Source organism: Cololabis saira, chromosome 4 (genome assembly GCF_033807715.1).
Source record: "Cololabis saira isolate AMF1-May2022 chromosome 4, fColSai1.1, whole genome shotgun sequence".
Lineage (NCBI taxonomy): Eukaryota > Metazoa > Chordata > Actinopteri > Beloniformes > Belonidae > Cololabis > Cololabis saira.
The window spans coordinates 48,451,917-48,478,381 of record NC_084590.1 but is presented as its reverse complement, the minus strand read 5'-3'; positions in this window follow the sequence as shown (position 1 = coordinate 48,478,381).

Below are 26,465 nucleotides of genomic sequence, written 5' to 3'. Positions count from 1 at the left end.
CACATCTTCAATTTTTCATCAAGTGCATTCTATATATTTACTCCCCTTACAGTAATACATTGATCTTTAATTTTAGTCCTAGACTTTGGTTTTTCAATCATATGTTTCCCTCGAAGCTCATATCTACTTACCCTTATTTTAAACATGCTTACAATTTTACTAGGTAACAATTTGTTGAACACTTTGTACATTATCAATGCTATTTTGTATTCCACTAAATCCATGAATTTAAATGCCCTTAATTTAATAAATAATTCATTTGATGGTTCTCTATAATTTGATTTTGTGATAATCCTTACCGCTCTTTTTTGAAGAATAAAGATGGGTTTAGTATGGGTAAAATATGCACTCCCCCATATTTCTAAACAGTATGTAATGTAGGGAATAAACACAGTACAATACAAAATATACAAAGCACGCTGGTTCAACATATCTTTTACCTTATATAATATGGCTATTGATTTAGCTAATTTAGATTTGACATGATTAATATGCATCTTCCAATTTAATTTATGGTCCATGATGACACCTAAAAATTTTGTCTCAAACACCCTTTCTATTTCTGTATCTTCTATTCTCAATTTAACTACCTTATCTGTTTTACGGTTCCCAAATATCATAAACTTTGTTTTACTTATATTTAAAGATAACTTATTTACATCAAACCATTTCTTTACGAGTTTCATCTCATTTTCAACAGTAGCTATATGATGCAGAGTTTATTAACCATCATGAACTGAAACCAAATGAACCTGCACCATCCAACTAAGTCTGGATCCCCCTCAAAGACCACTGCTTTACAAAAAACTACATCTCTGCTTTCAATGACTCAATGCTGAAGTCACTTAACTTTACAGGAAGGACATGTACCAGCACAATATAGCAATATAGAGCATAACAAACTGTCTCCCCATGTCTGTCTGAGAGCGTGCACTGTGATAGGTATCCTCCTTTGACAAAAACAGCTTGTGTCCAATAGGATTTTAGGGAAGAAGAAAAAAGAGCAGACCTGAAAGTAACAAGTACTTTTCAGCCTTCCTAGAAATTTACTCGAGTAAAAGTACAAATATTTGTCTTGGAAATGTATTCAAGTAAGAGTAATAAGTACCAAAGAAATCTAATACTCAAGTAAAGTACAAATCCTCTGGATATGTACTTAAGTACAGTACTCAAGTAAATTTACTCCGTTACTGTCCACCACTGCCTGACACTAGTTTAGTCTTTCAGACACACTTTCTACTGCCGTTTAACTTTTACCGTTAAAGTCCGAAGCGCCGGATGTTTACAAGGTCTCGGCGAGACGCTTTCAAAATAAAAGCACTAAGTATAGGTCTCCTTAATAAATAAAATAAAAGCCTGGCTTTAAATAACGTTAATGAGACATAAAAACATAAAAACACATTTATAGAAAATATTGATATTAAAGGTAATTTACTATTTCCATTATTTTATTTTTTCGAAAATTATGTTTTATTATTATTAGGGCCCGAGCACCTTCAGTGCGAAGGCCCTATTGTATCTGTAGGAATTTTTTTTCTTTTTCTTTTTTCTTTCTTTCTTTCTTTCTTCTGACGAAAGGAGGGCCTTTTTGCCCCCCTAAACGTGCCCAAAAAGTCACCAAATTTGGCATGCAAGCCAGGACTGGTGATAAATTTGATATTTCATGGTTTGCATTAATGGGCGTGTCAAAATGGCTCAACAGCGCCCCCCGGAAAACTTTGTGCCTCAAGCCCCACAATACGGTTTGACGTACATGCACGAAAATCGGTACACACCTGTATCATGGCACAACTTAAAGAAAAGTCTCTTGGAGCCATGGCCGAAACCGAACAGGAAGTCGGCCATTTTGAATTAATTGTGTAATTTTGGCGCAATTTATGCCATTCCTTCGGCAGTTAATTCAGCCCGAACCGTAATGTGCACCCAGGTGTGTTATACATCAAAATGTGCGTCTCCATCCTGCGACTACGCGCATTACTTTTCTCTTTCAAAAGTGTTACCGTGGCGACGCTAGACGCCAAAAGGCGCGCCCCCCCCCCCCTTCATCTGATTGGTCCATATTTGATAGTCACCAAATTTTGCATGCAAGCCAGACTTGGCGATACATTTGATATTTCATGGTTTGCATTAATGGGCGTGGCCTAACGGCTCAACAGCGCCCCCTAGAATACTATTCTCTGCCATAACTTTTGAATGGTTTGATATAAAGAGTTGTGGGTGGTGTCATGGGACTCGGTATTGAGTCCTTGACCATAATTGGTGAAAATTAGCCCCGCCCCATCTTCTGATTGGTTGTCCCTATTTCCCACTATAACTTTTGAATGTTTTGACATAGAGAGTAGTGGGTGGTGTCATCTGACTCTGTATGGAGTCCTTGACCTTCATTGGCCTGAATTAGCCCCGCCCCTTCTTCTGATAAGTTGTCCGATTTTCTGCTATAACTTTTGAATGGTTTGACATAGGAAGTCGTGGGTGGTGTCATTTCTGATATGCTTATGGGGGCGGTGGCCGTGAGTGCGAGGGCCCGTTCATCGCTGCTTGCAGCTTTAATTCATTATTATTATTACTATAGAGAAAATACCACAGTTTTTAGTGCCGATCTTGTAATTTTATTTAGTTTTTATCAGCTACACCTTTAGATTGGGCCGTGAAAACATTGTCAGACATTAAACCGGTCCGCGGTTCAGAGAAGGTCGGGGACCACTGACCTGGAGGATCCGGGTCGGCCAACCGGACCTCAGGTGGGCCAACTGGTCGAAGTTTATCGGTGAAAAAGTCCAGAGAAATTTCTTTATCAATAAACGACAAACGAGTGAAAACAGTTCTGGAAATGTGATGTTCAGGTGTGTGTGTGTGTGTGTGTGTGTGTGTGTGTGTGTGTGTGTGTGTGTGTGTGTGTGTGTGTGTGTGCACCGTCGTCATAGTGATGGAGGCCCCCACTGAGCGCGCTCAGACTAGACACACGTCCACCAATCAGAGCTCGGCTGCTGCGGGGGGTCTGGCATCAATCAATCAGATAGCTGCCAATAACACACACACACACACACACACACACACACACACAGACACACACACACACACACATAGCCTTTATTTATTTTTGTAAACTTTTTTTTTTTTTGTACTGCTGTTTTTAAATGTGTGCTGCTGTTTTTATTTTTTGATGTATTGTATAAGGCGACCTTGAGTGCCAAGAAAGGCGCCTTTAAATAAAATGTATCATTATTATTATTATTATTATTATTATTATTATTATTATTATTATTATTAAACAACTTAAAATAGCAGAATGTTATCTACACATGCTAATTGTTTGAATATCTATTTTATTAAAATGAAAAATGAACCAGAGATGTCTGAAACTGACCAATATTCGTCATCATTAGGTAGAAATGTGTTTTTATGCTGATTAAAGAGTTTAGTTGAAACACTCTGCTGCCACCTGGCGGCCGCGAGCGGAACTGCAGCTTTTACAGGTCAAAACAGTTTCTGTAATAACTTCTCTTTAGCTCTGCCATTGAATTACACAGAGAGAGAGACGAGTGAGCCGCAGCACGACTTACCCCAAATTTCGCATAAATTTTAATATTTTTAATACATTTTTATCATTCTGCCTGCACTGCTGGAAGCACCTCTGCTTTTACTCATTTATTATGGTTACTATGTCATGTTTTTAATGTTTTAATTGTTCTTATTTGTATGTCTGTCTTTGTATGATGACTGTTTCCCATACTGCTAAATGAATTTCCCCTCGAGGGACAATAAAAATGACTCTGACTCTGACTCTTACCCTGGCGGAAGAAAAACTAGTTCCTACCAACAGATTGTCATTTAGACATAATCTGAATACCGTATTTTCTGGACTATAAGCCGCTACTTTTTTCATAGGTTTTCAACCATGCAGCTTATACAAAGGTTCTATTCTGTGGATTTTTCTTCCACTGCTAGGGGGAGTGCTAACCGGAATTAGAATAAAAACTAAGACAAAATAAATGCAAAGAAGAATACGCTACTTCTTCTTTAGCAGATAGAAGTAGAAGCAGATTTCAAACAGATAAATAGATAAATAGATACCGGTTATTTTCTCTTGGTTCTGTCCCGTTTTAATCAGCAAAGTTGCTGCCGTGTTAAAAGACAATGTTAGGAAAGGATCTATTTAGGTACAAACATGTACATCATTTACAGTTCAAAATGGTTCTGTACATGTAGTAAATATCTAATCTAACAACAGAAATATCTGCGGCTTGCATATCTTTTTTTTTAAATAGAGCAGATGCGGCTTATATGCAGGTGCGGCTTATAGTCCAGAAAATATGGTAGTTTAGTTACTTTCCACCGTGTTCCTGTTAAGGATATACATTACTACAAATAAAGTATTGATACTTTCATTTGAGAATGGATTTAAGAGCATACAGATGTGGTATGGGAAGTATCGATATTTCAGTATCGATCCGCACATCCCTAACGGGTGGACGTGCTTCTGTGAGGGTTTAGAAGGTTTTTATTCTCTTTTTTCAGATCCAGGGCTTTTGGAAAAACATTTGGAGCTTGAGCCCAAGTAGCCACTCCCTAGATCCGCCTCTGGTTGGCACAGATTTGTTTTATCTATTTTTAATCACATTTTTCAAATTTCCTAATTTTATTTTTCATTCCATAAAAAAAATAATGGTGATAAATGACGACTGGACAACCGTCCAATACCGGAGGGACATCTGGATCCTCGTCAGCACCCCCCTATCAAGGGACTGGTACCGGGACCGCCAGAGGGACGGACCGGGCCTCCTGTCCTCTATGGGGGAGGTTCCTTTCCCTCAGCCTAACCCCAAATTTACTTTTTAATTATAATCCCAGTTTTATTTTCCAACCCTAACCCCAATTTTATTTTTTGTAGTGGTGAAATTCATTCAACTTCATGGATTTAAATAAAAAAATCTACATTTCTATTAATAAAACATAATTTACCTATAATTTTTATAAATTCCTAATAATTAAACATTAAAAATGAAAATCACATGTTTTTAGGATAAAATTTGGAGGTGCAATGAGGTTTTGGAAGTTATAAATATAAATTAAAGCTGCAAGCAGCGATGAACGGGCCCTCGCACTCACGGCCACCACCCCCCATAAGCATATCAGAAATGACACCACCCACGACTTCCTATGTCAAACCATTCAAAAGTTATAGCAGAAAAAAGGGACAACCAATCAGAAGAAGGGGCGGGGCTAATTGAAGCCAACGAAGCTCAAGGACTCATTTCAGAGTCCCATGACACCACCCACAACTCTCTATGTCAAAACATTCAAATGTTATAGCAGGAAATAGGGACAACCAATCAGAAGAAGGGGCGGGGCTAATTTTCACCAATTATGGTAAAGGACTCAATACCGAGTCCCATGACACCACCCACGACTCTTTATGTCAAACCATTCAAAAGTTATGGCAGAGAAAAGTATTCTAGGGGGCGCTGTTGAGCCGTTAGGCCACGCCCATTAATGCAAACCATGAAATATCAAATGTATCGACAGGCCTGGCTTGCATGCAAAATTTGGTGACATTTGGAGAACTATCAAATATGGACCAATCAGATGAAGGGGGGGTGCGCTTGTTGGCGTCTAGCGTCGCCACGGTAACACTTTTGAGACTTTTGTTTAATTTGCAACGTGATACAGGTGTGTACCGATTTTCGTGCATGTACATCAAACCGTATTGTGGGGCTTGAGGCACAAAGTTTTCCGGGGGGCGCTGTTGAGCCATTTTGCCACGCCCATTAATGCAAACCATTAAATATCAAATTTATCACCAGGCCTGGCTCGGGTGCAAAATTTGGTGCCTTTTGGGGAACTATCAAATATGGACCAATCAGATGAAGGGGGGGTGCGCTTGTTGGCGTCTAGCGTCGCCACGGTAACACTTTTGAAAGAGAAAAGTAATGCGTGTAGTCGCAGGATGGAGACGCACATTTTGATGTATAACACACCTGGGTGCACGTTACGGTTCAGGCTGTATTAATTCTCGAAGGAATGGCTCATATTGCTCCAAAATTACGCGATTAATTCAGAATGTTCAAAATGGCCGACTTCCTGTTCGGTTTCGGCCATGTCGCCAAGAGACTTTTCTTTAAGTTGTGTACTGATACAGGTGTGTACCGATTTTCGTGCATGTACGTCAAACCGTATTGTGGGGCTTGAGGCACAAAGTTTTCCGGGGGGCGCTGTTGAGCCATTTTGCCACGCCCATTAATGTAAACCATTAAATATCAAATTTTTCGCCAGGCCTGACTTGCATGCAAAATTTGGTGACTTTTTGGGCACGTTTAGGGGGGCAAAAAGGCCCTCCTTTCGTCAGAAGAAAAAAGAAAGAAAGAAAGAAAAAGAAAGAAAAAAAAATTCCTACAGATACAATAGGGCCTTCGCACTGAAGGTGCTCGGGCCCTAAATAGGACCAGAGGTTATATAAGGAGAGGCGACCTTCTCTCCTTCATTTGTGCTCAGGTCAAAGACGGTGAAGGACGTCAAAAGCTGCTCAATAGTGAGGGAAATTAAGTCAGGTTTTTAGGAGAATCGTTCACTTTGTGAGACAAGCACCAAATTTTGCATGAACATTGCCTAGTACTTATGCAGAAAAGCCCGTTAGCCACCTGAAAATCCAAGATGCTTTATCCAAATGCATGTGTTTTGGCATAACAAATTCTATGATGTCAATACAAATGAAATATGGCTTCCAGTTTTACAGATGGTGGGCCAATTTTGACTAATATTATCTGTTTTCTGTTGCAATTCGATCAGAAATGAAGTTTTTAAATTCTAACCGGATTAAAATCTAAAAAAAAGGAACATTTATAAAAAATGTTTATGATGATTGCTGATCTACAAGCTCATAATGTGATGACACGTTGTGAGCTTGTAGATCTGCTGTTCACTATTTTGGGTCCTGCGCAATCTTCAAATTGATCTTTTGGGTCATGGTCAAAAAAGTTTGAGAACCACTGAAAGTGCTTACAGTGTCACAGTCTGGCCTGGGTGTGGGTGTGTAGTTCTGCTCCCTGCCTGTAAAGTGTGAACACCTGCATACAATCACTGGCAATCATGCCAGCAGTATTTAAAGGGAACCCTGCATATTAAGACATGTAGTCCCTAATTAGCCACAATTGTTCTCTTATACTAAAATATGTTGTTAGAAACACATAAAATAATCTAATTGCTTTAAAAATCTACAATGTTTATTACATATTTTGACCTGCGGGAGGCGCCATGTTTTACCTGCGCAATGTATTCTGGGGGCGATGACGTACGACGGTGGCTCTGGGAAGATAAGCCCCATTAGTTTAACTGGGACAGGTATCTAAAACATAGTTGAGCAGCTCTCTCCCGGCCGTGGAGGCTGACGAGGGAGCCCATAAGACGTCTCGGTTCAGGCAAACTGGATCAAAGTTCTGTGATGCACGGGAGATCTGCAAAAATGATCAATGTTGTGCGCATCTTAACAGTGCATTAGGCTCCTGCGTAGACGGCGTAGCCTACGGCGTAGACGGCGTAGCCTACGGCGTAGACGGCGTAGGCTACGCCGTAGCCTGCGTAGGCTACGCCGTAGCCTGCGTAGCCGGGGCTCTACAGCCCGCAGCGCACCGCCATCCGCTCTCCGCTCTCCGCTCTCGCTACCGGGATGGAGACGCCGGTGGGCAATATGCACGTTTGGATGGGCATAGCCCACCCCTCTCCCCCCCTAAAACCGGCCTCGGTGCTGATGACAGACCAGCGGCTGAGGGGACTGGCCCGGGACTTTGACGAAACGGGAGGCGCAGACTTCGCTTCAAATAGGCAAGAACATCTTTATTTAATTTAATGACGCCAGATCTGGCTGGGGTTTTTATTGTAGCATCGGTTATCTGCTAGTTGAAACGTGTGGTCTGTTAGTCTATCTGAGTTTTATGGTGTTTTTATAGTTCATGCTGTATGGGGCTGCACTTTTTTTTAATTTTATTTTACTTTTTTGTAGGTGCGCCGTCACCTTAATGTTCAGCTGTGTTTTCATCTGTGTTTCTGGTGCGCCGTCACCTGTTTAGCTGTGTTTTCATCTGTTTCTGGGTGTCAGAACAGTGGACGGGGGTGCCACCGTGTGACGTACTACCCAGAATGTAAAAAACAATGGCGACCTACATGTTAAATTATATTTTCAAATTTTATAAAAACGAAGACATCAACAAGGTTTTTTATATCACATTGTTATAATTGATACCAACATTTATCTTTTAAGACCTACATGTCTTAATATGCAGGGTTCCTTTTAAGCCCCAGTCTCACACCAGTCTTTGCCAGATTGCCTTGTGTGTGTACTCCAAGCTCTCCAGCGTTATTTCAGCCAACCTTTTGAATTCATACGGACCCTTGCATTTGCACCGTTTTTTTAGATTTTGCCCAGCCCTTTGACTGTACCTTTGCCTTCGTTCATTGACCCTTTGCTTGTCCACGGTTAAGATTTTTGCCTGCTCCATTCCCCCTTTCCCCCACCATTAAAATCTGTTGAGTCCTTTTATCAAGTTGGTAAAAGGATTCCCCCTCAGTCAGCATAAACGTCCTAAATGTATTAAAAATGTCTAATTCTAATCCACTAAATTCTGCAGTTCAAGACTGTAGAAAGTGTTGTCTCTGTCAGACTGATAAAAAGGAAGAGTTAAAATCTCCTCCAACTCATTAGCCTATGCATGTAATCCTGAAAATGATGGTTATTTTATGATTGCCACAAATGTACCACTCTTTAAAGAAATTAACCAGCTGCCAATCAGATTCAACCTGTCCTGATTGGATGATGGAAGTGGCATAGAAGAAACTCTCAGAAAGAATGTAGCAAAATAGCAAAACAATCAAAATCTAATTATATAATCACAATCCAGGTCAAAAACCATATTAACTGTCTTTTGCCTGCAGCCATTTTGGAAAATGGCAGCCATATTGTTGTTTTATTTGTACGGCTAATGGGGGAGGGGGTGGGGGGTCCCAAAATTATAGTCTGATGTCAGAATAATCAAAATTGGATATTCCAATCACATTCCAGGTCAAAAAACACATAAAAACGTTTTTTTTTTGTGGCAGCCATTTTGGAAAACGGCAGCCATATTGTTTTTTTTTGCGTGGCTAACGGGCTTTTTTGAAAAAGTAGACATAGAACCTACTTTGTGCAAAATCGATCGTTTCACTAATGTACCTGACTACAAGCCTGGTAGCTTTGTTGTTCATTGTTTTTGGTGCTTGGCCTGAGGAACCGGACACGGTTGAAACGTTGCCCCAGCACACATTCATTTGTAAGTTTGATTTGTTAATAATATATTTTAATTATTTTATATTTTTTGTAGAAAGCTTAAATAATTTTATTTAAAATCTAATTTTACGTTTTATTTATTATACGTTTTATTTCATTTAATTAAAAAATTATATTTACATTGAAACTCAGTAAAAAAAAAAAATTCTTTTAAATTCTGGACAAATACAAACAAAAAAATTGTCAGTTAATAAAAATTTCATAGACATTACAAAATCACCTTTTTAGAAAACCTTAAAATATAATTTGTTTTATTTTACTTGGACTTTATTATTTAAAACCAATTTTCAGTAACCCAAGATCCGGTTACAGAGAGCAGGAGGGTATAAATAGAGCAGGAGCAGCTTACATTATTATAATAATATATATTATATTCATTCTGCTCTCGCTCCTCGGACAGTGCAGACGTGCTTCACAGCTCTGAGCCAGTGTTTCTTTGTGCCTTTGCCTGAAGAAGATTCTTAGACCCCGTCCACACGTAGCCGGGTATTTTTAAAAACGAATATTTCCCCCCTCCGTTTATAAAAAAATTTGCATCCACATTACATCGTTTTAAAAAAAAAAACCCTTCCACACGTATCTGAAGATCTGCGTTTTCGACCACATTCATAAGCATTCTAACCTGTATATCATCTGCGGCTCCCGGGGAAGCTGCACCTCTGCGGGCTCCGCGGGGGCTACACCGTAGGGTGCGCGTCGCCGCGTACCCTACGCCGTAGCCTCTGTGTCGGTGTAACGCAGTAAGCGGTGGTCAAGAGCAGAGACCATTTATTTAATAAATGGCTTGGAGAACAGATGCTGGATCATCTGTAGTTCTGTAGTAAACAAAAGTCGCACGTCAGAGCAGATTTGTTGTTGTTTTGGCGCATAATGTGACGTTCGAAAACGCAAAACTCCGGTTGTGTGTGTCTACACGCATCTACATAAACAGAGTTTTCAAAAATCTTTACTTTGCCCGGAGTTTTTTTAAACCTTCGTTTATTTGCGTTTTCGTGTGGATGACAGGTCAAAACGTAGGAAAATATCTCCGGTTTAGCAGATATCCGCAGATATCCGGCTACGTGTGGACGGGGTCTTAAAAGAGTTGAAACGTTGTGTTGAGGCACACATTTATTTGAGTTGGCACACATTTGTTTTATTGGTTATTAATCACTTTTTTAATTTTCCTAATCATTTTTTCATTATATAAAAAACTCCTAGTGGTGATGAATGACGACTGAAGAATTTGAAGCTGCCCGGACAAACCGGACACCTCCTGTCTATGGGGGACAGGTTCCTTTTCCTAACCCTAACCTTAATCCCATTCGTCTAAAATTCAAGTCTTAGATTTATTTAATTTAAAAACAGGGTTAAAAATATTTTATTCTTAAAAAAGGTATGGCATTAATATTTTTTTTAGTCTTATTCAAGTTTAAAAGTTCTTTATTTTGAAAGAATTCAAATAAACATTACATACATTTTATTAAAAACGTGGTTAAAAGGTTTAAAATAATAAAATTCTATTTCATTCAGTATTCAAGGGGTTAAGACACTAAATCATTTATCTTTAAGTTCCTGGTAAAACAGCCGGTAAAGACGGTTAAAAACAGAGGGTATAAAAGGCGGAGCCACCAGGAGGCTCATTCTGCTTCTGGCATTCGGAGCGACAACATCTCTCTCCCCAGAAACCTGTTCACACTTTTACTGTTTCCAGCCTGAGGAAGACCCAGAGACGGTCCAAACCTCTTCATTTGGCACAACTTCCTTAGTTGTTTTCGATTTTAAAACTCCTTTTTGTTTATTTTATTTAATAAAAAAATCGTTTTATTTATTTTTCATTAAAATGAGTTTAATAATTTTTATAAAAAACAAAAGGAATTTTCGATTTTTTTCAAAACATCAAATAAAGGATTTTTTTCCTTCTTTTTGGAAATCATTTTTGTTATATACATTTTTTTATTCATTGGTGATTTCATTTGATTTATTATTTAAAACTTTTTTTTAAAACGTTTTTAAATCTTCAGTAACCCAAGGTCCAGTGACAGAGAGGAGGGTATAAATAGAGCAGGAGGAGCTTACATTGATATATTATTATTATATTCAGGGTGCGATTTGTGAAAAAACCAGAGGGGATAATTTTGGTCCGGGGATTAAAGTATAATTCGTTTTTCGATTAAAACCAAAAACGAAAAAACAGAAACAGCGCCCCCATTTTTGTTTTTTCCTTTTAAATTCAAAACGGGAAAACCGTTTCTGAAAAAAACAAACAACCAAATCAAATAACGGCCGAAATTTGGTTTTTGTAAATTCCTTTTTTAATTTTTGTATGAATATGACGGCGGACAGACCGGAAGCGGAAGTACAGTGTAATGCCGTCAAAATAATACAAACTTATTTTCGTACATATTATATTTATAATATCTTAGTATACAGTCTTATATGGCTTTATACACTTAACCTGTGAGCATGATACTGTTGCTTAGTTGTTTTATGATGTTTGTATAGTTTTAAATTGTTTAATGCTCGCTGCCACAGTTTGCTCCGTTGTCATGGCGACCAGAGCGGCGGCCGCCGCCGGCTTTCCCATTCAATGTGTAGGAGACCGGGTACAGTTGTAACACATTTTGCTTTTCCCCCTCCCATTTGATGACTGTTAGTGCTAATCCTCTCAAACTTTGAAAGATTGGAGCCCAAGTTGTGTTCTACAAATAGACATCACAGGGAGGGTGCTACATAGCTCCAAAGGTCCGTGATTATATCTCAAATAGAGAGAGACACATTGTTACTACCGTACCCGGTACCAGGTACAGTTGTAACACTGTCCAAGGACAGTAGTAACTGAGAGTTATTAAAGCAAATAAGCTTTGGATAATCCAATATTTGCAGCAATCTTTATTCTATCACAAAAATAAACATGATATGACAATGGGGAACATGTCAACAATAAAACAGAAGTTGTCAAATTTTAAAACTGAATTCAAAAGACTTTACTTAATTAGAGAGAACCAATGAGTCCACTGCACTCTTCTTAAATTTGAAAAAGGTTTAATTTAGGGCTTAGTTCATATTTGAATTAAAAAACTGCCACTCTACTTAATTAATTGAACTTCCTGTGGAACATTAGAACTTGGAACAACAGTGAGAGTCCAGTGTATGTGTGTGGACTAAGTTCCTACTCAGAGTCTGACACGCAGTTGTGGCACATATAAAGGCCAGTGCCTGGGGTGCAGGCCTCATGGGCCAAGAGCTTGCATTCAAAGCATCGAACCCACTTCTCCTTCCCCTTGCCCATGTCCATGCAAACGATGCATAAATTGTCTTCATCATCAGATTAATCTGTCAGTGTGGGGCTTCTTGCTCTTTTCTTCCTTTGGTTTTTGGTTTGTTTTTTGGGTTTTTTGGAAGGAGACTGATTTAGCTTTCTCTTGGCACGGGGTGCTATTTTCTTTTTCTTTTCTCTGGCCTCTTCCTCACGTGCAGCCTTCACAGGGGTGTCTGTGAGGATCTCGCTTTGTACCTTCTTCCAGTTGCCCTTCACGGTTTTCCTGGGTGCCGCTTTAGGAAGGGGACGCACAGATGCTGGACTGAATACAAGTGGAGCTGAGCTGGTTGTTGGGTTGGACTGGGCGGCAGAGGTGGTTGTTGGGTGGGACGGCGTGGCAGGGCTGGTTGTCAAAGTCGGATCGGGTCGATCGGTAACCTGTGATGGGGCATAATCACTGTCTGGGAAGATGTCTGGGTGGAAGGGCCAAATGCCAGTACACCTAAAACCGGCTTGGATGTTGGCTGGTGTAGCTGCCAGTGGGAGCGCTACCTTAACCAGGCCCGGGATGTCGTAGATTGTCATTGGCTTCCCGGGGTTCATGTTCATGTGTGCATCACTCGCGCTGTTGATCATTTTCTTGAAGGGGCCATATACTGTCCGGTCAAGTGGTTGCAGTTTATGGGTGCAGTGGGGTGGGAGGGTGAGGAGCACCACTCCATTCTCCTTGCAGTAGCTCACTGCTTCAACGGTAACATGCGACGCATGATTGTCCAGGATCAGGAGGGCCTTCCTCTCAGGGGTGACCCTGGTGCTGGTAACGAAATGCTGGAGGAAGGACAGGAATTCCTCCTCCTGCATCCATCCCGAGCCATTTCCGCATCCAATGCTCCCTGGTGGTGCATTAACCACGAAATGTTGTTGGTATCGTTTCCTTGGGAAAACAAAGAATGGGGCAATGCTGTTCCCCAGAGCACTCACCCCACAAGTTACCGTGACGAGAACACCTCTCTCCCCTGAGGTCATTGCCCCCACTTGCTTCACCCCACACCGTGCCACAATGAGGTCGGGCTTCTGTACCGTGGTGACCCCTGTCTCGTCTATGTTCCAAATATCGTTCGCTGTGAATTGATGCTTCTCGATAGCTGCTCCAAGCTTGTTAAAAAAACGCCCCACATTGGTACGGTTAAAGCTGGTAGCCCGAGCCAAGCTAGTGGCCTGTGCACTCCGCAGGGAAATACTGGGGTGTCGCTTGATGAAGGAAGTGAACCACTCAGCACCTGCCATCTTGTTGGCCTCCCACGTCTCCGGGTGACGGCAGTTATATTGGACCACAAGCTGGTAGGCAAACTTCCTCACCTATAAAGAGAAATACATTTCTTGACATTGGTTGACCTCTTTTTCTCTGACTACATGAATCTTAACCCCTAACCCTATTAGGCCAGACTAATGGCACTCTCTTCCCCTAACATCAAATGACACATTTTTACCTCTTTGGACGACAACCCGTAGAACATGTCAGCTGCCTCCTTGAGATATTCCACCACTATCTCCTCCTGTTCATTACTGAACACTTTCTTTGATGTCCAGTACCCTACTCTTGGTTTTTCGCCGTTCCCTTCCTCTCTCAGCTTAGCTGCTTTCTTGATATATCTATCTAGAGTCACATGGCAGATAGAATAGGACCGGGCCACTCTTCTCACTGACGTTCCCTGCTTGACTTCCTTGGCTGCTTTAATCAGGATTTCTGCAGGGACTCCCCTATCTGTCTTTCTCATCCTCTCCCTAGGCATTCTAGAAAAAGGGGTAAAACAATTAATTATGAGGACATAACACGCACTCATCTTAGGCTTCTTTCATATTCCTACATAAGGTCTGTATGCAACAGGAGGCAATTACATTGTTTGACCAGCAGGGGGCATTAGGGTTAGGGTTAGGGGTTAGGGTTACCTAACCCGCCTACAGACCTTATGCATCTCTTATGTAGGAGTATGAAATGTGCCTTACGGGTACCGTTTTAACATTTTTTTTTGTTACAACGGTACCCGTACTCATCAGCCATGTTTAAGCTAACATTTTCTCCATGTGGTTGCTAGCTAGCATGAAAAAGTCCCCGTAAGATTGGAGCCAAGAGCCACGAGATTACAGCCATTTGCAAAACAAATGTGTATCTTGAGCACATAAGACATTAAACAAAAAACTGTGAGAAAGAAAAAGTTTGGATTCTTACCTGAAAATATGTTTTTTGAACATAAAATGAAGAAACATCTTCTCAGAGAGTGCAGGCTGCCTGTGGGAGCTCAAAATGGAAAAGGGGAGTGGCCTATACCGATGACATCACTACAGCTCTTTTCCAATTGGTTGAACTTGGACTGTTACAACTGTCCCAGTGTTACAACTGTACCCGGTCTCCCCTATGTGCTGTACTCCAGAGGACGTCCACTCAAAAATGCTACAGTTTAACAGTAGCACGACGTCACAACATAACATTACAACTGTTGTGTGTTTGTGTGAATGTGGGTGTGTGTCATGATTAGTGACAGGTAGACAGGTGATGATTAGTGACAGGTAGACAGGTGATGATTAGTGACAGGTAGACAGGGGATACAGTTGATCAGGCTGCCACAGAGATGCCACGGCTGATGCCGCTCTCTGGGGCAGATTCCACAGAGATAGCCTACCGAAGTTTAATTTATGCACGTTAACAATGGTCAACGTTGTATTAGACTGCCACAGAAGTAGCATTTCCATGACATTTTTTTTGCATGAATTTGCAAGGTTTTCTTGATTAATCTCTCATTATTTCTGATTGATTCATATCACAGTTTGTTATTTTGCAATGCTGAGGAAGGAAAAACATGGCATAGTTTATAGACAGACAGGTAGAGAGGGGATACACAGCTGATCAGTGTCAGGGCACGAGGATCGATCAACAGTGTCTGAGTAAATGAGTCTGATACAGGCGTAATATGTTTTTGTCATTGTGTATGTGCTCGTTTTTAAGCCAGACTAGGCTGCTCAGAATAGACGACAATAGAATAGTCTTTATTACCGTTATGCATCTCTGGAGGCTTTAAAGTGCAAAAACACAAATACAAAGCAATAAACCTCACTCAGACATCATTTTAGCAGCATTCACAGTTCAATATATTGCACGTGTGTGTACATTTGTGTCAGTGCATGTTAGAGATGAGGGTGATTATAGCTCTGGGGAAGAAACTGTTTTTAAGTCTGTTTGTGAGTGCTGTGATGCACCTGTAGCAACTGCCAGAGGGCAACAGGTCAAACATTTCAGAACCTAGATGGGATCTGTCCGTCCTAAATGATATTCTGTGCCCTGCTGAGGCAGCGAGAGGTGCCAAAGTTTGACAGGGAGGGGAGAGGCCACCCGGCAATCTTCTGTGCTGCTTTGATTCCCCCCTGAAGTCTCTTCCTGGTGGCCTCAGTGCAGCTCCCATACCATACTGCCATACCGTATGCCAGCAGGCTCTCCATACAAGAGTGCTAGGTCTTCAGTTTGGTGTCTGTTCTTCGCCAGGACTCTGGACGGATAATGCGGTGGTCCTCCTCACAGTTGGGCCGGCCCGTGGATTGCTACAGATTGCAGTAAAATACACCCTGACATAACGTTAATATGTCCGACCCTGACAGTTGACCTTACATTTTGCCAATTTGAAAACAGCCAAAAGGTTGCAGGTGTATTGACAAAGTAGAGAATCATTTCAATGGTTTGAATGTGTTTAAACAAAACTGTATGTACAGTATGTGTGCGTGGGATGTGTTAAACCAATACAACTAGCACTTCAACCCAAACACAACACTCAGGAAACAGAGTACTCAGTAAACAAAAGAGTGCAAACAAACTCTAATTTATTAATATGAACACAAACAAATTTAACAGATTAACAAAAATAACCAAACAACCAAATAAAACATGAACTATTATGAACCAAAAAAATGTAAGAAAAAACTATTCATCCCCTAATAGTGTCTTGGAAGATATTCAAAATGTCTTCAATCCCGGTCAGGGTGAAACTTTTCACCCGAAATTCCCCATCCCTGCATTTCGGGCAACTGGGCTCATGATTAAGCCACTCATCAATGCATGTTTTGCAACCAATGAGGCTGCGGCAGCATGCACCCACAATAGGCTCCTTCATTGGATCTGCAAGAAGCATGAAAATTGTATATCAGTATCTTCATGTCAATATTCACTGAAATCTCGTTATTGTATTACATGGCTTATTACATATTTCATAGACAATACACAAATTCATGCAGGGATGCCTCAAAATATAGGAAATTCATCTATCCCCTTAATCCCTATTGTTATATGAGTAGGTACAACAGACACTTTAATTATCAGTCTGTTGTTTTAAAATCTGTGGGACGTGAGCTGCTTAGTGAACACAACACATACTGATAATTACAGGAAATTAACCTACTCATGTGACTATAGATAAGATAAGATAAGCACACAATGGGGAAATTCGCAATTTGGATATAGAGGTTATTGTAATAGAATAATTTGCCAAAATCTTAAACAACCTCTTTCATGTTTTATCTTACACACCTCTGCAGATAACACATTTACATGTGCCCTTTACAGACGCCACCTGCTCATCTGTCAAGGCGATAGTAGTCAGCTTATTGGCCATTGCAAAGTGGCCCAGGTCCTGGAGAGCTTGGGTGATTGTTGGCAGCTGCTCTGCTGCCAGGACCAGCTCCTCTATGTTGGAGACGGTGGAGTCGTCTATGACACTGGTGGAAGAAGATGAGATCAAACAAATTAGCTAATGAGATAAGATACCTGTAATTCTCAAATTTGTTTATGTCATTTTTCTGTTTTCGAACAGTGGGTGGTGCATAGCACTGGAAATGCATATAGGTAAGTTTCTCTTTGTGATGAATGAAACCTTGATGATATTTAACTCAAACTCTCTACCTGTGCTAAGGGGAGCAAAGAATTATAAATAAATGGGTCATCGCACTCAAAGATAATCAATATAATGTTTTATATTGTTGCCTAGAACAGGAGTCTGAATTTGCTCTCCCTGCTCGCCCCACAACGACCAATGTGAAAGACTCTATGAATAAAACACTTCTTACCCGCTCCTCCTCTTTTTTCGCCTCTGCAGCTCCTCAAAGTCCACTTGTGGGACGGCAACTATTTTCCTGGCAGACCTACAGAAAAGATACAACTTTGATTATTATTAACCTTCAACCTTTTTTTATGCCAAGAAAATAGACTGTTTTATTCTATTATGATTATGACTTTCCAAGTAAGAATTAGCATGAGGCTATTAAGTTATGACTTCTATGGGCTATACTTGCAGTCAGAAGTCAGCAAATTAACAGGAGAGCTTTAACCTTGACCCCACCCCTTTGTCTGTTTTAAAAGCAAGGGAAAACAATTAGAATAACATTCAGGAATTAGAGAGTTTGGTAACTGTTGGTACTACAAAATACACTAGTGTTGTTAGTCAAGGTGAAGCTGTTTAGGTCATCCACAAATTTGCTACCTATGTTTACAGGATGATTCATCATATTCCAACTGGTGAGTTTACATATGAGGCTAGGTAATCTGTAAGGGATATTTACTGTATTTTGACAGTACAGGTTTGCGGTGCAGAATTGTGTTAGTAGAGAAATGTTAATTATATTACCATTCAACCATTCTGCTTGAAAAATATTTGAAAACTGAATAAAAAAGTTACAAGGCATTCCGCCAAAGCTAAATCATCACACAACATACCAGTTGTTCCACTGAACTCCACAAGTTTGTTCCCGTGGCCATCGCACAGAACGATTTCGCCATCGCTCCTTAGCTCCCTTTTGAGCTTTTCAGTCATCGCCGGGATTGTGGTGTCAGCCTGGCTGAACTCCACAATCAGGCTCGCAGTGTCCACAACCAGGCTGCCTCTCTCCACCCTTCCAAGTAATATGTTCCTTTCGTTGCAAAGACTGAAAGGGGAGAGAGACACAGGTATGTAGCATCCACCTGAAGCCGGTGTTTTCCACCACGCTGTAGGGGCGCAAATCTTTACAAATGAAATGCACCATCGACTCTGTGATCCTCTGGGCTCGAACTGAAGTAGATGGGAGCACTCTGGTGGCGTTATCCAGAGTACATTGCTTCGGATCAACAGGTTTCTGCAGCTGTGCTAATGTTTCAGCATGGTGTCTTGCTAAATGCGTTCGTAAATTGGTTGTGTTCCCCGAATATCTAATAGCAGCGCGACAAAGTTTGCAAACCGCATAGTCTTTGTCCAGCTCATTTTTGTCAGCGTGTCCCTTCTTTTGAAATCCAAAGTACTTCCAAACATCCGCTTTATATTTCGACGGCGTCTCCAACTTAGCCTCCATGTTTGTTTTACTTCTCCCGCTGCCGGCTCAACGCCGTGCAGGGAAGTAGCGGTACAGCGACACCTTGCGGAGCGGAGGTCGTACTGCATTTTACAATCCGTATAAAACATTACTTATTATGTGAAAAAATATCGATATCGTATCGGGAGACTATGTATCGCAATATATTGCCGTATCAATATTTTTGCCCACCCCTAGCCGTGAGGATGCGCTCGTCTTCATCAGATGGCCAGTTTGATGGATTTAGAGCAGCGTTGGTAGAGATAACCCCGTTGTCATCCAGCCTGCGCTCGATGTTGTCAACAACATCGAGCACTTTGACCACATTACTCCCGTGGTCCGTTGTTACAGCAACAAGTCCCGCTGGGTTGAGATTCCAGCTTCTGAGAGCCTCCTGCAGGGCTTCCGCTATATGCTCCCCAGTATGGTCTTGAGGAAAGTAGCTGGTCTGAAGACAGGCACTTTTCAACTCCCAGTCCTCCATGAAATGTACTGTCACACTCATGTATGGCTCGTAGGTCCTGCTGGACCACATGTCGGTGGTGAGGGCGAAGTGAGACACGTTTACGAGCCGGGCAGCAAGACTGGCCCTGACATCCGTGTACATTTTCGGTAGTGCCTCTCTTGTGAAGTAACTGCGACTGGGCAACTGGTATCTCGGATGTATTGTTTTTAGCAGCTGTATAAAGCCGTCCTGCTCCACTGTTGATATGGGTACCATATCTTTAGCTATATAATAGGACACTGCCTTAGTTATATTGTGGCACTTTTCACTCGTTTTTTCATAAGGCACAGCATGGGCGAATGAGTTTTGTAGCATGGTTTGTTTTGGGGCAGGAGGCTTGGAAGACTTTTTGGTCTGGGTTGCAGCACGGAGTTTAACACACTCTTCGTGTTGAACTTTATGGTGCTGTTGCAAATGATGGAAAAGATTTGTGGTGCTCGAACTTTTGGTTACCACTGGTTTTAGACAAAATTTGCAGAAAACGTGTTGCTGCTGGTTATCCGACACTTTAAAACCGAACCATCTCCATATTATCGATCCATTGTTTTTTTTTTTACTGACCAGCTCTACTTCAGCGTCGCACTCGGTCTCCATGTTGTCGCTGCTGTGAGCGAGTGGGGGAGCGGGGGTGCTCAGAGAGCGAGAGGCGGGGCAGAGTGAAGTTGTGTGAGACGAGGAACAGGAGAAATGAGTGCGAACTGCCGGCTCAAGGGAACAAATGTACAGTCAATTTGTCGCAAAATAAGTTATATCGATATAAACGATATTGTTTCATGCCATTTCACGTTTGAAAATATATCGATATATAAACACGCACACACAAGTGAGTTTTTCAATATCAAACTAGGTGCTATTTACAGTATGGAGGCATATCTAAGTGATATTTACTGCATGTAAGACAGATGTATGGCCTATGTTTCTGTGTAAAGTAAAAAAATACACAGATGAAAATCACAAAAAAAGGTCTATACTTTGGTAATAAAATGTTCTAAAAAAGTTAATTGTGCCTCTTCAGCATCCTCAAGGAGTGTCACTACATAATTGAGCACATCACAGTCTGCTCCAAAGGATGTCGATGGAGCACTGGGGTCAAAGATTTCCCTCAGTCTGGCCAGCTGTTCCCTGTTCAGGGGAGATGGGTATTGTGGCACCTGCACTCCATTTTCAGGTGACATTTCTATGTCAGGAATATCAAATTCCTGAAAAAAGCAAAATACAGAGATTAGATTGTGTTCACTTGTCATTTCTCTTAGTGGCTAGTGCAAGATACATCATATGCAATTGCAATTGTGACCAAGTTGTCATGAAGTGGCATTCAAGATTTTCTTTATGTGAAGCAATGTTTGGATCGAGGGTTTGCATCAAGGTTTTCATTTTGAATATTTCTTTTTCAAATTTTACATTTACTGCATTACAAATAATAAACATTCGCCTTCTGGAGCTATATATCCTTTGTGCTGTGTTATATATATTTTTGATGTAGTGTCTAATGGCTGCTATGTAGGGTTATAGTTTCTGAGTGACCTGTGTCTAAAATAGAGGATAGTGTTTACTTTTAGCAGAGTTTCAACTGTTTTAAGGTGATTATTCAAATTTGCAAGAATAATCTAGGGTTTTGTGAATCTAGTTTGAAAATTTGGATTTGTGTTTACTGTTTTGAGAAAATGATGGGAGGTTTCGGGAAATGTGTTTTAGCGATTGTGAAAAACTAACTGCTGGGATAGCCTGCTAGTTTGTGCTAAAAATACTGAAGTGTGGAGCGTGTAGCAGTTTGTATTGACAAAGGTACTGTACAAAACCTTCCTCACCTCGGGATTGTCTGGTTGGCTGATAGGGGTGTCACGGCTCAGACAGGACAGAGAACCCAAATGCACAACACCAGGCAGACAGGCAGATCAGGCAAGCAAGTCCAAAGGGGCAGGCAAAAATCCAAAACCAGGAGTCATGCAGGGTCGCAGGCAGGCAGGCAGGCAGAAACAGAACAGAAATCAGGCTGGCTGGAAAGTGAGGCATAACCACTCGACAATCTGGCAACTGGTATGAGGAAATGGGCCGGTATATGAAGGGGAAACTGATGAGGGAAACCAGGTGTGGAGCTGGGCCGGGGGAAGCACAGGTGAAGGGAATGAGGCTGATGAGGGTGGCAGGATCTAGATGACAGGAGAGTCAGTAACACAGTAAAAAACCCTATGAAACTGTAACCATGACAAGGGGTCTGACTCATTCCCAGTTCCCACAGCTGATCTGGCGTGTAGTTGCCCTCAGTGCGGAGGGAATGGCAGTTCCACCCATCTCTGAAAGTATCCAGATCGTTCTGAAGTCGGGGTAGAAAGATGAACTGCACACAGAAGACGTGTGTGGTGTCCGACGGATCCAGGAAGCGGTCCTCCTCCAAGACTATGGAGAACGTTGTAATAGACACCAGTGGCCGCGTTCCACACATTCCGCCACAGGCCTTCGATTCTGAAAACAAAAATAAGTTAAGGTACATTATCTTTAGGTTGTATCTCACCAATTACTTTATTCACTTTCGCTATTGTACTAGAGGTTCAAATTCTTCAAATGTATACAATTATTCATACTCATATTTGAACCCATTTCAATATCACCAGCATAGCGCAAACTAAGTGATGCGTTAATGCGTTGGCTCCATAACAACCTATTACTGACAGCTGAGCCAGGCATAACACGTTCCATTAAACCGTAATATTCTCATGTACATATGTTGGCGAACTTCATATACATCCGATATGTTTAGTGTGATTCATCCACCTATCTTAGCTTTGGTTGTGAACGCTTTTGCCAGAGATGAAGCTCCCTCGGCCACAGCCACGAACTGCAAACATGTGCCTGGCAATGTCTACGTTCTCCACACCCTGGTCTCCTCTGACCCTTGGAATGCAAAGTGGTAAAATGCAAGTTAATGTGAAGTCTGATTTTGATCTGCTGTTGTTGAAAGCAGTAATAGCATAGCACTTTATTTTTTCTTAATAAATCAGCGTTTCTCAAACTGTGGGCTATGGACACGACAGGTGGGGCAAAAGACGTTATCAAAAAGTTGCACTTCGCCCGTCAAATTCATACTTATTCCGCTCTGTCAGATTACTTGCAGAGTTTTCGTCACACAGATACCATGCACATTTCTCTCTGTGATTAGCGGTGCCTGAGTAATCCGGTCTTGAAATCAAGTGCATTGTCTCCAACCCCTATCACAAAATCCTTCAATATCATATCATTTCCTTGCCATATCAAAAGCAATATGGAAGCTAGGGTACATAGCTTCAGCAGACCTATAGTATTTTATTTGGGCTTGTAGGGTTAAATGCCACGTTATGAGAGAGAAACGAATCCCAACGCAAGACTTAGCCTAGTTTGAGGACCACTGGTATAAACTATGGGTTGCTGGCCTGCAATTTTCCCAAACACAAGAGCAGAAAAAAATTACATGGTAGCCTTTCTTCATGGACTTATCACTTGACTATACACACATTATTGTTATTGCATGGATGATGTGAAGAGCTCCTCATTTTTATGTAAATTAATTCAACAGAAAACATCTCGTTACCTAGATGGTTAATAGGTCATTAATAAACTGATAATTAATGAGTTATAAATGACTTGCTAAATAACAGTTAACAGTTTGTTAAGGATTTATAACTGTGCCTTATAGATAGTCAATAGATAACTTACAAGCTGTTAATTAAGGAGTTATAAATGACTTGTTAACTGTAACTCTAAAGCATGTAAATATTCAAATAATTTACCTCTAAAGCTGCTTTTTTTGCCATCAGCTCTTTCTTCAGGCCCTCAATCATTTTCTCTGAAGCCTCTTTTGCAGGACAGGCGGCCTTTGTTGTCTTTTGCTGTCAAAATTACAGTTAAAAGGTTAATAGTAGGGATGTGCTTAAATAAAATATTTTGTACTTATTAGAATCAGGTGGTACCAGGTTTTTTACTAACTTCTTACTAATTGAGAAAGTAAAGGTTTAACAGGAAAAGGGGGAGAGAGAGGGAATGACATGCATTAATTAATAATTAATTAAATCACAGACAACAAAATACCTTGACTTTTCCCTTTGAGGATTTTACTTAATTTCAAGACTTTTTCAGTCCTGGAAAATTACTTTTGAAACTTCCATTACTTTTCCAGGTTTTCCATGACCCTATTAGTTTTTGATGAAGCGATCAAGTAAGGTTAGAAGAATAAAGGGAAGGTTTTATTTTTCACTATACGACATGAATGATGTGTAAGAAAAAAGTAAACATGTCATTTCTCTATTGAATTGTATGCTTTTCAATCAAGAGCTTCTCCGCTGTACTGTCTACTGTTGATCTATTTATTTACCTGTTTTGTTGATTTATTTTCGTCTTCATTCTCCACCCACTTGCTGTTGGGAATGATCCTCCTCTTAGTGGTTTTTTTCCAGATGTCTCCACCATTGATAAACTCTTCCCTCTTTTGGCAGAGGTCGTTGTAGTTGTCTATGTGAGAAACGTTTTGGCTGAATGAGCCAAAAAAGTGCATAAGAAGTTAGTTTGGAAAAGTGACACAACGTGTGCTTCAAACATGTCATATCACGCAAACCATGATAGCACAAACTAGTCCAGTCATCCCCACAACCTTGATAAACAGGCTGATACGTTATGCTAATACTAATCTTAAATTAACCTTGGCTAACATTAAATTCTATCAAGCTAGTTATGTGACACATTAAGTTATATAATTTTATGCTGCACGATTTACCGCTGATCATTAAAACTTTGGCCGGAAAAAAGGTTGGACCGTCTTTCTTTTTCTTTCCCGGCTTGTCCCACTTCACACTCATCCATCCATCTTCATCCTCAAGATCTGGGCACTGTGTAATGTCTTTTGAACATGTTTTTTTCTGGTCCCCATTGCACATCCAGTCGATTTTCCCCACTTCAACGCTTTTGTCTTTAAAAAAATATATTGCATAAGCCATGTTGAGGAATAACCGATTTTTAACTCCAGTCTCTGCCTAATACCCCTCGCTGCAGCACCGCGGAAGGGGGCGGGGCGTCGGACATCACAGGGGCGCGGCGTGATATCAAAATGACACAGCACCATCTGGTGGCCATTTCCTAGAATTACAAATGCAAATTTATATTCAAAGTCATCATTTATATACAGATGAATCTCCGAAAATAAGAATACCGTGCAAAAGTTAATTTGTTTCAGTAATTAAACTCAAAAGGTGACACTAATATATATACTCATAATATGCAAAGATAGATATTATATAAGATTATAAAACATACTTGTGTAATATAATTATTATGTTTAATATTACATAATTATAATACAAATATATAGATTGTCATTGGGTATTGAGTGTGATGAGTAGGCTAGCACTAAAAATCATTGGTAGTAATGATTCCATATATACAAATTACATTTTTTCAACAAACAAAAGAGGGACAAGGACAACAAAGCAGGTGTTTTGTGTTAATGTGTTTATTCATTCAGCGAGTCAGCAGTGAGGAGACGCTGCCCAGAGAGTTGGAAAACTCAAGAGATGACTCCATTTACACCAGTGGCTCACACTGAATTCAGTAGCAGGACTTCAGTTCAGTTGCAACTTTTCCGCCCAAAAGCTCCCCACACACTTTCCACAGAGTTTTTAAAATGTTTTAACATTTAAAAAACAATCCAAAACAAAAGCAGGGAGGTGGATAGGGTCCTCGCTGCAGCACTAGGGGAGGTTGGAGTCAAAACTAAAACTTGCCTCCATTTGCCATTACATATTCCGCCTGCAGTCGGGTCACTCCTTTGTGCTGCAGGATTAGGATTAGGATCTGGAAAACAGTTAAATGATCCGATCATAGAAGTGCACTGTTACTTTCATATGTTAATCTCCCATTTCCCAAGCGACTATTTATAAACTATTTTCATAACACTTAAATGATTAAAACATCATAACTGTGTATTAAAGTCCTCCTCAATAACTAACCTCAGTGTCCTGTTCAAGCTTCCTCTTTAGCCTGAAGACTGGAGGATGGTTTCCTTCAAGGAGCCCCTGACACTCCTTGGTCCAGTGGGCAAATCCTTTTCCATAACTGAAATGAGATTATATAACTAAATATAAAATACTATCAATCTATTTCTTTTAGACAAGCATTTATCAAATTATTTCAAAGTGCCTGTATGAGACAAAAGTAAACTATTTTTTGTGCCCAACAGACAATAGGCAAAACAATGACACTCAATACAATGGGCGCAGACTTCGTGCGGCTAAACAAACACATACATTCGGTACAGGTGCAGAACTTACCGTATCGCTGGTTTATCCCTTCTTGTCTGTCTTCCTCGTTGTGCATATAATATTAGTATCTCACTCTGTAAAACTCTCTCTATATATCTCACTGTTGGCGGGAGCGCTGACATGTTTAGGGAAGTGAAGTTAACATAAGCCCCGCCCCTGTGATGTCCGACGCCCCGCCCCCTTCCGCGGTGCTGCAGCGAGGACCTTCTCTTATAGTCCGGAAAATACGGTATAATAGCAGTCGTGTGATAAGTAGGATAACATGTAATTTTATCATGTTTTATCATGAATCACATAACATTCAGTTAAAAAACTCTTGGATGGCATTTAGACAGCATGTTTATGTTCTCATAAAAAAAAAAAAGAATATATATATACATAATATATATATATATATATATATATATATATATATATATATATATATGGCAGTCTGAACAAGGCCAAATGTAGGTTCAGGTTCGGGTAAACAGACAGGAGATACAAGTGGTCAGGAACGCAGACAAACAGGACAACAAATGCAGGGTTTTCTAACAGAGCGAGCAATAGGCAGAGAGAGGAAGATACAGAGAGTATGATTATGCTAGTTTTTGTTGTTTCCCACTTGACTGAGAACAAGATTGTTACCTCTTATATTATAAATAAATGATTGAAATCTGACCATTAGTGCCTAATGTGATACATTACACAAAAATAATCATCTTATGAAACTGCTGCCTGTCTTCTGAAATAAGATGTACAAAATTAAATGAA